The following is a 14,845-nucleotide window of genomic DNA, read 5'->3' as shown; positions in this document are numbered from 1 at the left end:
AGCAACACAGCAGGCACCCCAGGATAAAAAGGAGAAGCTTCTGGGTGAAGCTGTGCAAGCTGTCAAGATCCAGTCATTCCAAATGAAGCAATGCCCGGTAAGAGGATTTTGGTTTATGGGAATATCATCGTGGTTGGGATATTTGTTTGAAAACTGCTGCTTCTTCCAAATGATGTCCCTGGGGACGTATTTACTCATTGATAAAACTTGTTTTTTAAAGGCAATAATCAATAGAGGTGGGCAGGTGACTGGCTGAGCCATTCGAGCAGCTTTATTTTCTTTCTGTAAAACCAGCTGAGTTTCCTGGGCTGTGTATTCAGGATCATTATTGTCTTGTTGAAACATCCACCCTCATCTTCATCCACCTGGTAGATGGCAGCAGATTTGTATCAAGCATGTCTCGGTACATTTTTCCATCCATTCTTCATTCAAATATATGAAGCGTGTCCATGCCGTATGCTGAGAAACAGCTCCACATCATGATGCTCCCACACGCAGCTTCACCGTTGGTGTTTTGGGCTCATATGCAGAGCCTTTGACCTCCAAACCTGGTGATTAATATGGCATCCATAGGGTCTATATTCTCCCAGTATTTCACAGGCTTCACTAAATATTGTTTAGCAAACTTTAAACGCCCTTCAATGTGCTTTTTCTGCCACAGTGGAATGTTGAGTGGGGTTTGTGCATACAGGCCTGAGAGCATTACTTATTGTTTTCTTTGAAACAATTGTACCTGGTGATTCCAGGTCCTTCTGCAGCTCTCCACAAGTGCTCCTCAGCTCTTAGACAACTCCTCTGATAATTCATTTCTGTCTGAAATCTAGTGTGGAGCCTGTTTGTGGTGAAATGAACCTCAGTGCTCACTGGATCCTTCAGCAGTTCTTTGGTAACCGATGCCATCAGTATGTTTCACATCAGAAAGGTTGTGAAGGTCTTGAGAGCTCAGTGGTTTTGCTCATCAGGAGATGTTTCTTGTGTGACACCTTCGTAATGAGACACCTTTTTATAAGCGATCAGTTGGGACTGAACCAGCTGATATTAATTTGCTGTAAGTGTGAAGCTTGTTTTCTAATTACTGACAGATTTCAGCTGGTGTCATGACTTTCCTGTTTTTGTGTGATGGTGACTGTACGTAGGGGGGCTGTGCATTTGACCTTGAGCTTCAGTGTTAGTGACCAACGTTATAGCTGACATTGAAAAAAGTTAAAGAAACTGTATAGCGTGTCTTATGAAAGGCGATAAAGAGGGACAGAGAGCTGCACAACGTTTTATTTTTTCAACAAGTTGTCCTACGATGTCACACTGATGCCATAACAAGCTGACGTCAGCATGTTGTCATTAAAAACATCGTAAAACATCAACGTTTTAGTACGGCCCGTGCTTCAAATATATAAAAGCGACGTTCCTGACCGCCTCTCTCTGCCGTCCTGCAGCAGCTGGGATGCTATTTGTCCCCAACCGGATCCCGACCTTCAAGCAACCATGGGTGGGGGTGCACACAACCAGAGGGTTAAAGGCAACAAGATTAAGAAGTCTTACAATAGACTTCTTAATTAGTTGCAGTAATTTTGGTTAAGCCATTGTCTCCATTCACAGTTGTCTGTAGTGTGACTGTAACACAAACTAAAGTAGCTCACTAGGGTGGATCATTACGTGCTTTACAAAGTCAGGCCTGAATCTCTCAGGCCTGATTTGACCCTGAACTGGATACGCATTTAAGAAAACCGATATATTGGGATACTAAGTCATGGTAAAGATGATATTATTTGCCATCTTGACCTTGACATGTACATCAGCCAATCATAAGAGTTGCTATGACAGCGCAGGTACTGATGTCATCGGGGAAATCTCTTGTTTAGAAACTCTTAAATGTTAGACAGAAACACACACACACTTGGGGTGGGAGGTAAAAACCACCTCTATCAAAATGTTTCACTGTGTGAATTCTTTTAAAGATGATATATCAATAGGAAAATCCAGCCTGACAGCTGTGTGTTGTGAAATAACTCTTTGGAGCAAAGTCAGTGCCATGTAGTACTGAGACTGAATTAACTGGAGGCTGACAAGCAAGTTATAAATACTCCCATGTTTTGGATGCATGCGTGGTTTTATTATTGCTGCCTCCCTCTGTGTGGCTCACTCACTTTGCATTTATGCCTCTGTGCTTGTTTGGGCTTCCTTACTATACCATTCGGGGATTCCTTTGGTTTTGCAGTTCCAATGTCCACAAGCTATTAAAAATGATAAGAAACAAACCACTTTACTCTTTTTCTCTATCTCATTGGGAAATAACTCCACCTCTCTTGGACCCACAGTAAGTCACGGCTACATCTCTGCTCAGGGGTATCGGCAGATGACAGAAAATGGTCAAATATGATGAATCGAATGAGGTTTTGCAAACTGTTTTTCCTTGGACGCGGTTTCTAATCCTCTATTTTCACCCAACAGTGTGATTAGTCACGACTGTTTATTTGTTGAACAGGTGAAAAACAGAATATAGGGCGAGTCTGCCTGTAATTTAAACAAAATATATATATAACATGTATGTTTTGAGTGTTGGTTTCATACTGACCCTGAAGACTTTTATTAAAATTTGAAAACGAGCACGCCCCAAAAACTGCAAAATGAAACTCCCAAGTTCTGCCCTCTAAAAATACATGTGCAGCTCTTGTCGTTTCCTGAACGGTTCAGAAGGGCTGCCTGTTCCACCAACTTGGTTTAATTACGCTGATGTGAGAAGCCAGCGAGAGCTTGTTAAGCCTCTCTGATTGTTCTCCTCCGGAGTCCTTCCCCTATCTCTCCCCCGACGATGACACTGCCCAGCATCACACCGGCTCAATTATCCGTGAAATATTCTCCCACATGTGTCCTCTGATGATGCATTATAGTGAGAATGACTCTCTGGTTGTGCTTTTTAGCTGTGCGACGATCCCACAGTGTGCAAATATAAAACAGAAGAAGGAAGACCTGCGTGTGAGATTTGAGCGTCTTTTTCTTACCTTTAATTATCCAGCTGATGTTACTTATGGCTGCTTGTTTTTGGTCTTTCTCTCTCTCCTTCTGTGGAGCAGATTGGCGAGTTGCTGGTCACGGTTGCTATGACAACAGCAGGAGCACCGGCGACTGGTGTTAAGTTTGCTTTTCATGGTATAGATTGGGCCCATTGTTCTATTTATCTACAAAAAGGGGTCGGTGTGTTGGACAATAGAAACGTGGCGTAAAAATAAGCTGTGGGCTGCGATGTGAATGGCATCTGAAGAAATTTGAAGAGATCCAGCTTTTTGTTATTCAGTGCCAGAACCACAATGTGATAGCAAAACTCCAGCCTCATCTTTAATTCATGTTTTACCACTTCACAAAAAAAATACACCCAGCTTTTCCAAAACAATCCAGCTCTACAAAAGCCCTGCATGTGTGTTCGAACTAAACCTGCTTCCTTGCTTGAATCAGGACAGGGAAGAAAAAAACAAGTAACAAGAAAGGAGCGGAGCTGCAAACGCTGTCAGGTGACCGAGGTTTTTCATCAAAGGGAGCGCTGTAACTGCCAGTGGCAATCATGCATGGAGCCTCTCCGGAGCCTGTAGGTGGTTGTCAGCGCCGGGACGAGAACTTCGCGGCTCATTCGTCTCCCGGTTGCTCGGATCGTCTCTGCAAACTGGGCCGCATTGCTGGGCACCGACGCAGACATGCAGGATCACTTCAGCTTGGGGACAAAGAATCATTTGCAGTACAGAGACACACATACGGCAGAAAATATAAACTTGCACATGCTCACACTGTACACTCATTATCGCAAGTTTATGTTTAACTGAGTCCAAAGCAGTTGTTTGGTTAGAGGAGGGGGACGAATCCAGCATCCAGTGATTGATTACAGTATTTGGTCATGCACGCGGAAAAAGAACTGGCATATGTATAATAGCACTATTCTAGTCTCACAGGCAGCTTGAAGCTTCATTGACCTCACATCTGGACCTAAGGCAAACTTTGAAACACCAGTTAACCTACCGTGCACGTCTTTGGGCTTTGGAGGGAAGCAGGGCGCTAAAGCCCCAGGTGGTGCTAACCTCTGCACCGCTGTGCTGCTGATGCACAAGATGGAGATTGAATACATTAGATACTTTGTCACTGAGCCTAAATAAACACCGTAAAATCTAAAAGTAAATTTAATATTTTCTGTCATTTACAGATATTGTCATTTAAAATCTAGGAGAAACGGCAGTTGTGCAGCTTTCCAGTCCTCAAAATAAGCCCCCAGAGGTACAAAGGTACAGAGCTGTGGAGACCGGGCTTAGTGCAGCTGAACAAAGCATCCGTGTTACGGTCTGCATTGCTTTCCATGTTTTTGCTCTTTTCTAATTATTGTTTCCATGTTCCACAAATTTATGGGTGAACAGGCTATTGCACAATCTGTTCCAGGAAACGCTGCTGCATAATGTTTGTTTTTAACCGCTGTCACCACAACGTAATGACTGTTACCGCACTTATATGCTCATTTAGAGCTGCAAGGTGTCCTTTATTGCAACGATTTAGGTCCCTCAGCTTGTCAGTCTTGTCCAAATGCAGAATAGATTTTGTTTTGTATTCATCTTCACAGTAGTGTTGATGTCATTCATATTAGGACAGTGTTCTGCCACCTAAAACTCAAACATGTGGTAAAACACACTGTGGCCGTTCTTCACTTCTGCTTTCACTCAAAATATTACAGCGGTGAAGTGTGAGTCTCTGTGTGCTACCTTCTCATCTCCATGTAAACTTGATATGCAGTCGGAGCACTCAGCATGTGTGGGAATGCATATGAAGGGATGCAGTCGCTGTGGGAGATTTTTGGCTCTCGACTCCAGACTGAAAGAAGAAAATCACTCTAAAATAACTTTGAGGGGAAGACTGCACAGGTTCATCCAAGTGGCAACCAGTGCAGCTGAATGTTAAAGCCAAATGTGGATGAAACTTAATACTGCACCAAACAATATTTCTTATATTATCAGTCAATCGATAATTGTGTTTGATGTGAAGGAGAGCTCTCTGGTTCCCACGCAGCTGTTTCGCTCCTCTCAGCTCTCTCTCGTAGTCTCTTAGGTCAGGCTAGCTGCTCAGCACAGGGGAGCATGCTATGGAGCCACACATTTCCTGTGAGAGTTGGTAAAAATGGCACTTATCTATATATCTATCTATATATGTTAAACTACTACAAGACTCACTCACATACGGGTGCTTTTGTTCTATGCCAAAGAGTTTTTAGAGACATCAACTCGAGGTTCATTTTCTCACCCAGTGATAATTTGACTTGTCGGTTGAGGGAGGTTATGATGAACTCCCCTGCTCTACTTCCTGAGCCACGACCATCACAGCTCTATTCTGGTGGAGACCAAAACAGAGCTAAAGGGAGACTGAACGGTAACTGTGAACCGTTTATAGTCTGGTATGTACAGTATTTTAGAGGATTGATTCATCTCAGCAGTGTTTTTAGGGAATTTGTCTAAATAAAACATGCTCTTATTTTGAAAAGGAATCTATGGAATATACTGTTCAAAAACATTTTTATCAGTTTTTTTAACAAATGCGAGCGCTTCGATTGCTCTAAGAATGCTTTTTACTTAATAATGTGATTTATGATCAATGCAGCTCAACAATTCACTCCACAGTTGTTTTGTATGAAGTGTTTTCATCATGTTGTGGAGTACATCTGCACCCAAATGACCAAAAATCCATTAATGCCACATTAAACTGCAATTTCTTTAATGTCCTCAGCTTAAATGTAATAGCTTACTTATTCCTGAAAGGGATTGTTTGATCAAGGGCACATTTACACTTCCATTAGCTGATGTCTTTAGCCACTCTGGTGCAGTTTCAAACAATCTGAAACTGTTGCCTAATAGCTAGGTTTCATTTGACGTAGACGTGACGTCGACGTAAAGCGCGAAATTTGACTGGCGGTCGGAAGTGAAAAAGATAAGCGCAAAATCACAGACAGACAGTACGCAAAATGCCTATGTCCTGTTGTGTTTACGGATGCTCCAGTAGGTCGACCAGAGAAACTGATAAACGGTATTTTAGGGTACCAAAAATAGCCCAACGAAGAGGAGAAAAATGGAAAATTCTAACCGAAAAACGTAGGAAAAAATGGATTTTAAATTTACGTTTACAGTCGGGAGGAGCAGAGTCTGCCAATGCCCGTGTCTGCAGCGACCACTTCGTCAGAGGTAATGTTATGTTTGCAAACGAACTTATTAGCATTAGGTTGTCGTTAAATTCTCGTTTACTTAGTGCTTTTAAGTTAGTAGTCTAATATTGACTTGATTGGGACTATAGGCTGCCCAAGTGCTTTGGATGACGAAGAGTCGGAGGACTGGGCTCCGACGGTCAATCTCGGCTACGAACGAAAACCCAGATCGGAATCAGTTCTCAAACGAGAGAAAAGAATGAAGCTTAAGGCAGAACAGCATCGATGTGCAGAGGCGATTTTGGATATGCAACAGACGGCTGAGAATGGTTTACCTTGAAACAAACAACTGTCACTCTAACGAAGTCCTAAGGATGTGGCATGTTTGTTGACGTTAAAGCCGCTACCGCTAACTGTTAGCGTGTTTAAGATAAAGCAATATAAGAACAAACACTCACCCTTGCAAACACCAAACTGTATCCATCACGGAGACGTTTTGTTCCAAGGTTGTGGACCCACCCGCTGACAAAAAAATTGTACGCCTCCAGACTCTTGAAAGCTTTCATTTGCTGCCTAGTGTAGTAAGAAGTCTGGAGGACCAAGTAGTTGGTGATATCCACAGCCTCGATAGTAGGCAAATCCTTTACTTCTGTGGTGTATTCGGACATTTTCAAAGAATACGGATCACGTCCGATATATTTTTTAACTATCTGTTTATATCTCTCCCGAGAAACGGGGTCTAAAGTTGCACAATAGCTGCTCTCCTGACTCTCCACAGTGTCCTCCATGTTTACTTCCGCCCTCCACTCAAAAATCGCGCTGCCTCCGCACGTCATCAGAACCACGTGACCGCAACCCAACTATTATACATCCAGCAGCATAAGGAGCAACATTAAAATTTATTCTGAATCATGTTTATGGCCAAAACTATTTTCTCTTTCCTTTCGGCTCCATATTCCTTTGGGTCTTTACTGCTAAATGCTGCACTATGTTGGGTGATTATTGATTGTCTGCTGTTTGCTATCAGGCTAGTTTTTGTTGTTTCTTTATTCATGGAGCATCTGCTGCTAAAAACCTGACGAGTAAAGCAGCGAGAGTGAAGACAAACAACAAAGCTGTGAGCGTCAAAACCAAAATTATTAGCTGAAAGATGCTAAAAAGCATTTGACAGCTGAGAGGAGCTTCACAGTCAGGTGGAAAGCTCTGCATTTCCCATTACACGCAGTCACTTTTCTATTCTGTCACTGATATAAAAGTTTCAAAAGTGCAACTTTAATAAGAATATTTTCTCTGGCTATGTGCTTTGATTAGCTCGTGTTCCTTCTGTGGTATTTCCTGCTTTGTCATCTCATTTCACCTCCGCGCAGCCCTGCCTCTGCTCTATAGTCCAAATTTTAATTTTGGATGAGCGTCACGAGCACAAATGTGTGGCTGAGGAGGAGAGACGGAGATCAATCCGAGCTGAGGGAACCGAGGCCGAAATCTGGAAAGCAATTCCTGCCGGTCAGGCCAGAGTTGGAGGAAGTAAAAAGCAGGCAACCCAGAAGGTCACAGCTTTTGTTGAAACTGTTGAAATGACATCTATTACCAGGGATCTGGAACACATTACCTTTTGTGCTCCGGGTAATAAACTCGGTTTAGCCGTAGATACGTTTCCGCTGTTTTCCTGCCCATCATGTCGGTCACATTCAAACTTTCGGTAACCTTGGCTTTGCCATGGGAGCTCATCATTAAAACCAGGTTCACGTGGAGCGGCGTGAGACTGTCGGATTCATCCGGTGTTACGTTAAGATGAGACGTGCGTGTGATGACATTTGGCTTAATCGAGGAGCTCCGGCTCACTTCTACATCTGAGAGGGAGAGGAGGGCGAATGTGAGGTGCTTTGTTTGCTTTGATGAATCATCTTTTTCCTAGATTAAATACGTATCTGTCTCCAAAAGTGTAATTGACAGCGAGCAAGAGCATTTGAACTGTACCACCGGCCTCACTCTGCCACACTAATAAGCTACATTTCAGCTTTGATGTGCAAGTGTGTCACCTCCTGAGGAGAGCAGCAGAGGGAGGGGACGCACCTTCCCTCTCTCCCTTTTTCCAACTCCTCCACTCACAGATATTATCAGAGTATCTGTGAGACGCCATCTGAAGTGGGATACACACACACACACACACAGTTCTGTACATCAAATTATTAATCACCATAACAAGGAATCGTCAGCAGCGCCCACAAACTGGCACAACAGAAAGTGGCGGTTCTGACTGTGGCTAAAGGAGCGATATCCATAATTAACTGATTGCAGAGATGCCACATGGGACGGGCAGCCTTCCTGACAAATTGCAGAGCATAAAGTGAAGATCAATAGGATGGAAGGAATAAAAGTCACCCCGGAAAATTCATTTTTTTAGTCCGTCACAATGTTCCCGTCTGTGTGTGTCCATCAGTCTTTTCACGTCCCGCCTCTTTGTCATCCTCCCTCATTAGCATGCCTTTTAACAGCGACATATAAATGATATTTAAACATAAATCACAAACATTAACATTTATAAACATGAGGGTTTTATGATGGCTCGGTAATGAGGTTGTTATAAATCCCTAGGCCACAGTTCACAGTGCCAGCAGACGCATAAACTGCAAAGTGCACTTTAACAAGGGCGCAATGTGGTGTCTCGCCACCTCGCTGTCCCAAAAGTCATTGACGTCACTGGATGACTGATTTATGGGCTCGTGCTGCAGGTGACACACATATGCATATATTCATATAATGCACATAATGAACCCAGATGTGCAGATTCAGGCTCAGATCCTTCTGAGAAGCCTTAGGCTCGGTGGGTTCTGGGGGAAACGTCCTGTTTGGCTCGGGCCTTTCTGTCTGGAATTTGCATGTCTGTCTGTGTCTGTGTGGGTTTCCTCTCAAAATCAGACATGCTGATTCAGCTAATGGGACGTAGGTGTGGATGTGAGACCGGTGGCCTGTACGGTGTGTACCCCATCTCTCACCCTATGACAGCAGGGGAGGTTTTCTTAAGCGGTTAGGAAAATGAATGGATGGGTTTTCCAGCAGAAGGCATCGGTGTTAACCACAAAGCATGTCTCGCAGCCATTTCAATGCCAGAGCATTTGAAGGTCATAGATCTGTTCCCCCACACTTGTGTTTTATGAATGTGGCATGAACACTGTGCGCACTGAAAAAGTCAGGACCGCAAAGAGCCTCGAAAAACCCGAGGATGTCCCCGAACAACATGACCCTTAATCGAAAATCAGTGACCAAGTTGGGAGTTTCACATCCAACTAATCTGCCTTATCTGGATACATGTGACGAGCACACTTAGAAGCCCTGTCTTTATATTTTTGAATACCTGAGATGAGATGGACCCTTTTTGTCAAAAACGATTTCTCAACTCACGATTAGATCAATGCTGACAATCCTGAACAACAAAGACGGAAAAATCCACAAAGAGTCCGAATGAAAAAAAGTCAGAGACACTGACGTGCACTTAGCCACCGATAAATAAGTAAATACATAAATGATGAAGTTCAAATGATGTGGTGACACTACAAAATAACAAAATATTATTTGTAAGGACTGAGATGACATCAGATTATTCGAAAGTCTCCTTTATTTGAAGGGAGGTTTGTCTCGGACTGTTACACACTTTACTTTGAGCGATGTTTGTTCATCTACATTTTTATTTTTTGTTGCCATTATTCCCTCCCCATGTGATCAGAGTGTGATAGATCCCTGCGCTTTAAATTAAAAAACAGACGACCCCACACCTGATTGTCATTCCACTGACTGAAGAAAGTGGAAAATCAGAAATTAATCAGAAAATCGGGTTCTTTCAATCCTGCCAAATGCTGCTAATCCTCCAGGCTTACGCACACCCACAGATGTGCAACGGTTGATCCTCTTCCTCAATAAATAAATTAATGACCCAGGTGTTATATTTTATTTCACCTTTAATTCAATTCTCTTTCTCTGCTTTTGGGAGAAATTCTGATGATGTTTCACAATGATGCATAATGTTAGCAAATCTCAAAGATAGATAGATAGTAGGGGTGCAACGATATTCGTATCGATATTGAACCGTTCATACAGTGCTTTCGGTTCGGTACGCATATGTATGGAACAATACAACATTTTTTATTTATTTGATCAACTTTCCTTCTGACGATGCTGTCTGTATTGAGCGCTCAGTGGATCTGCGCTCGACAGTGCAGCCTAGGCGGAGTAGTCGAACGCAGATTCACTGAGCGCAGGGCAAGCTAGCGAGACAGAAGCTAAGCTCTCCTTGCAACATGGCAAATTGAACCTCCCCCACCCTCATTCAGATCTGGCGTTTGGAATTATTTTGGTTTTCATGTGACGTATGACCCTGAAGGTAAGCGAGTCATGGACTAAAGTAAAACAGTATGTTGGATGTGCCACGCAATGCTCAATTACATGGTGGGAGCTAGTGTGTTAGCGCAGTTAGCTCGTTAACGTGTTGGCCGTCCAGCCCCATGCACGGGGCGATCCGCGGTAGCTCGTTAACGGAGATTTGCCGTGTTGTGGTGTTAAGGTCATTTCAGATTAACACTGACAGCACTAGTGAGAACACAACGAATATGACTGCACATTTACTCCGACATCATCCAAATTTCAAATTCAAATTTTTATTTGTCACGTACACAGTCATACACAGTACGATATGTAGTGAAATGCTTGGACAACTGCTCATGACCTAAAGAGAACAAAAAAGGAAAAGGCTATGAATAAGATAGGAAATAAATATGAAAAATTAAAAAGGGTAAATTTAACTAGGAAGGAATAAAATATAAATTAAGGTTAAAAATGAAATAACTGTACAACACAAATTAGAATGAAGGGTAAATTTAACTGGGAAGAATAAGATAAAGATAAATATATAAATTAAAGTTGAAAATAAAATAACTGTACAACAAAATACACAATATAGAACTATATAAGAATGTATGAAGAAATCTAAATCTAAATAAATATATACACAATAACAGCAGCTGTACAAGTATTAACCGGAAATGAAGAATATAGTGACCAGTGTTGTGCAAAACCAAAGTCCAGAAAGTCCAGTGTGTGTGTAAGAACTGTATGTGTGGGTCAGTACTGTGTGGTGGTGTGATTGAGAGACCGTATCGCCTGCGGGAAGAAGCTCCTCCTCAGTCTCTCTGTGTTGGTCTTCAGGGAGCGGAATCGCTTTCCTGACCTCAACAGAGAGAACAGTCTGTTGTTGGGATGGCTGAGGTCCTTCACGATCTTCCTAGTGCAAAGACAAGTGGAAGCAGACAAAACAACCAGCACCATGCTACAAACTTTACCCGAGTCATTTAGACAGCCGTTAGCACATGATCCTCCTTATGGGCACCTGATATGTTTAATATGCTGCTGAGAGTATAGCCCAGAAGAAGCTATAGTATAGCTTTTATTTTGAAAGAGCCATTTCTCTGTAATAAACTCTCTTTTCCAAAGATGAGTGATTCCTCAATCAGATATTTATTATTTTATTACTTTGTTGTTTCAGCAACATTAAATTTAAAAACTGTACTTTTGAGTTAAAATATATATTTATAATTTTAATAAATGACAAATTAAAAAGGCATGAACATTTTTTTTTGTATCGAAAAAATATCGAACCGTGAATTTTGTGTATCGTTGCACCCCTGATAGATAGATAGATAGATAGATAGATAGATAGATAGATAGATAGATAGATAGCACTTTGGTACATTTAAGGATAAGTGCTGTAAGAAAGAATCGACGACTACAAAAACAACAGCAATAAAGTGCAGCTTGAATGATGCTTGTACAAGGAAAGCCATTACGGAGTGGGTCAATAGTGTAGGACAAGCAGCCTGCGTATTAAACTGATCATGACATCAAGCTAAAGACAGAAAAGGCCTCTGAAGACTTCCTTTTGGCAGCACTTTATTCATCTGCAGCAGAGCCTTTTCATTAGGCACTGGACATAATAGATGATCCATTGATTCTTTCGCTCTGTGTCACTCCGTCTATACCAGCGCCGTCAAAGACTCTGCAACATTTCTGAGTTTTCGACTGTGGCGAGCGATCAAAAACAAACATTAATCTTGATTATAGTCCACTCTGAGACATGAGAACAAGATCGTTTTTGTCTATTCATCATGCCGCCTCCTCTCTTAGAACCAGAGAACCGGGCCTCGGCTCCTTCTAAGCATTCAGTTCAGATTCTGTTTTCATGTGAAGGGTTAAAGGCAAGCGGAGAGGAGAAAGGAAAAAGGAGAAGATGCAATGAAATTTTGCCACCACCTATTTTCTTGAGTCGTGGCTGCACCTCAAGAGTTTTGAGGATGTAATTTTTTACAGCTATGTGCTTCTGTGTGAACTCCCCGAGGAGGCAATAGTGGGCTTGTAATGTACCAGTTTACAGCAAGTACTGAGTGATGCAAGTCTTTATGGTTATATTACCTGTAGATGTTATTTAACTGCAACCACAGCGTCTAAGTGTTGGAGGAAAAGCAGATAGGTCTGGCCCGAGTTCGCCTTACAAACGATGCACGTTGAAGACTCAATTAGAGCTCAAAGAGGCAGCATTCACCGTTGCTAGGTGCTAAATGTTAGCAATCAAGCAAACATAGGACAAAATATATGAAGAAGAAAAAGAAGAAGAAGACATGTTTGTAACTCAACAACTGCAGAAGAAAAAAGCACTGATGAAAGAAGACAGGGGCGTGTCCAGATGGACGGCATGGGGTGGCACCGCCCCTCCCCACTCATTTAAGTGCAACAGTAAAGTGATATGCACAGTAATGAGTCTATCATTATAATCAGTGCATTAAGTCTAGTTTGTTGCTAAAATGTATGCCTTTAACTTTTAAGGGATCTTAACACTTGTTTTGCCAGTTTGTCAAACAGCCAATAAAGAGAAAATCATTTCAGAATTCAATTTTTTTATCACTATGCCTTGTTCATGGTCCACCGTGCTGATTGGTGGTGTGGTGTACTTTTTGTCCAAAATGTGCACCGTAACTCATTATGCAGGTACAAAGACTTCTCTTTGCATCAGAGTGGTTCGGTGATAGCTGCCAGTGCGTACAGCAAAAGGATAATGTGGATAGAAAATCATTCAATCTTATTAAGTTTCCACTCGCTCTCTAATGGCCACTTGAAGTTGGTTCTAAAAGCTCCCATGTTAAAAAGTCCAACTTAACAGCATTAAAAGGGATGTTTGCAGCCTGGTACATGAAGCAGTTTCAGTCTCTGTAGCTAGTTAACCCCTTTATAACCACTTTAACACAACTCACCTATTTAAAATGCATTAAGACTTAAGTCACGCATTATTTGAGATGTGGCCACTTTAAGTGAAAGGGACTTACAGTGGCCTTGTTTGTGCTGTCGGTGCCTTTTGGAGCATTGTTTGTGCTCACTATAATAACTTGGTTTACTCCAGGTACTCTCAGCCTGTGTACGAAATTAAAATTGCTGTGTTATTCTTATATCTTTTCATATTTTGCATCTTATTGGCTGGTGTTCCTGAGTGAGTGATGCACCCATACGGTTTCGGTTCATGAATAAACTTGAAACCAAGCTGCCTATTACCAGCTGATAAATTAGCACTTCACACTCCAGTCATGTGACGGACATTTCTGGCTCCAAGCATACATAACATAGCATAACAGTCATACTGTGTGACTTATATATATAGCTCTACCCATATGGAAAAGATACATATAAATCTTATAAAGTTTGTATCTGTCTTGTGTGAAAACAGATATAAGATCCCTTGAAAAATTCTATAAATGAAACTTGTATGTTTTGGATACTTCCTAAAACAATATATGAAAGTAATGAGAAAGTGGCCACTTTCATGAGTAATCATATCAGCCTTATGATTCACTGTATGAAGTAGGTCACATCTGATGCAAGTCTTTTATAAGTGTTTTCCATATGTGTATATCCCAACACATTTCCCCTCAGGGTGCTTTATATTGTAAGTAGGTACCCAACAATAATACAGAGAAAGCCCAGTAATAATAACACAACCCCCTATGAGCAGCACTTTGGTGACAGTGGGAAGGAAAAACTCCCTTTTAACAGGAAGAAACCTCCAGCAGAACCGGGCTCAGGGAGGGGCGGGGCCATCTTTTATATAATGTGTATGATTACTAACTTCAGACCCAGCCCAGCTGTTTCCCTGCTTTAGTTAGTCATACTCAGCTAACTGGCTTTACACTGAGAAAGGTGTGTTGTTTAAAAATAAGACACAATATATAAACATATTAACATAACATAAAAAAACGTTTGTGTAAACAACAGGCCGTTACACCATCAACATGTTCAAAATGTCATACAGGTTCAGTTCTTAAATTGTGAAACTGTCAGATTTGTTTTCGTCCTTGTAGCAAAAATGTACATCAAATTACAAAATACAAAACAAACAAAAACAAATGACTAACCAGCTTTTGTTTAATCAGCTGTAGAGAACAGGTCAATCCAAACTGAGCGAAAACATTTTTCATGGTGATGTATAAGTAATGATTTCTAAGTCACTGAGTGTAAGCGATGTTAAATTATGATAGGACTGTGTGTTTAATGACAGTGCAGTAACTCTCATTAACATCTGACATCTGTCTGCATATTAACAACTCATTTAGTCTAAGGAGTTAAAGACACCTAACCGGCAATGAGACATAA

This window comes from Diplotaxodon limnothrissa, linkage group LG15, assembly GCF_057381915.1.
Source record: "Diplotaxodon limnothrissa isolate DT_005_m linkage group LG15, D_limnothrissa_male_GT1.1, whole genome shotgun sequence".
Taxonomy (NCBI): domain Eukaryota; kingdom Metazoa; phylum Chordata; class Actinopteri; order Cichliformes; family Cichlidae; genus Diplotaxodon; species Diplotaxodon limnothrissa.
This window is presented reverse-complemented; position numbering follows the sequence as displayed.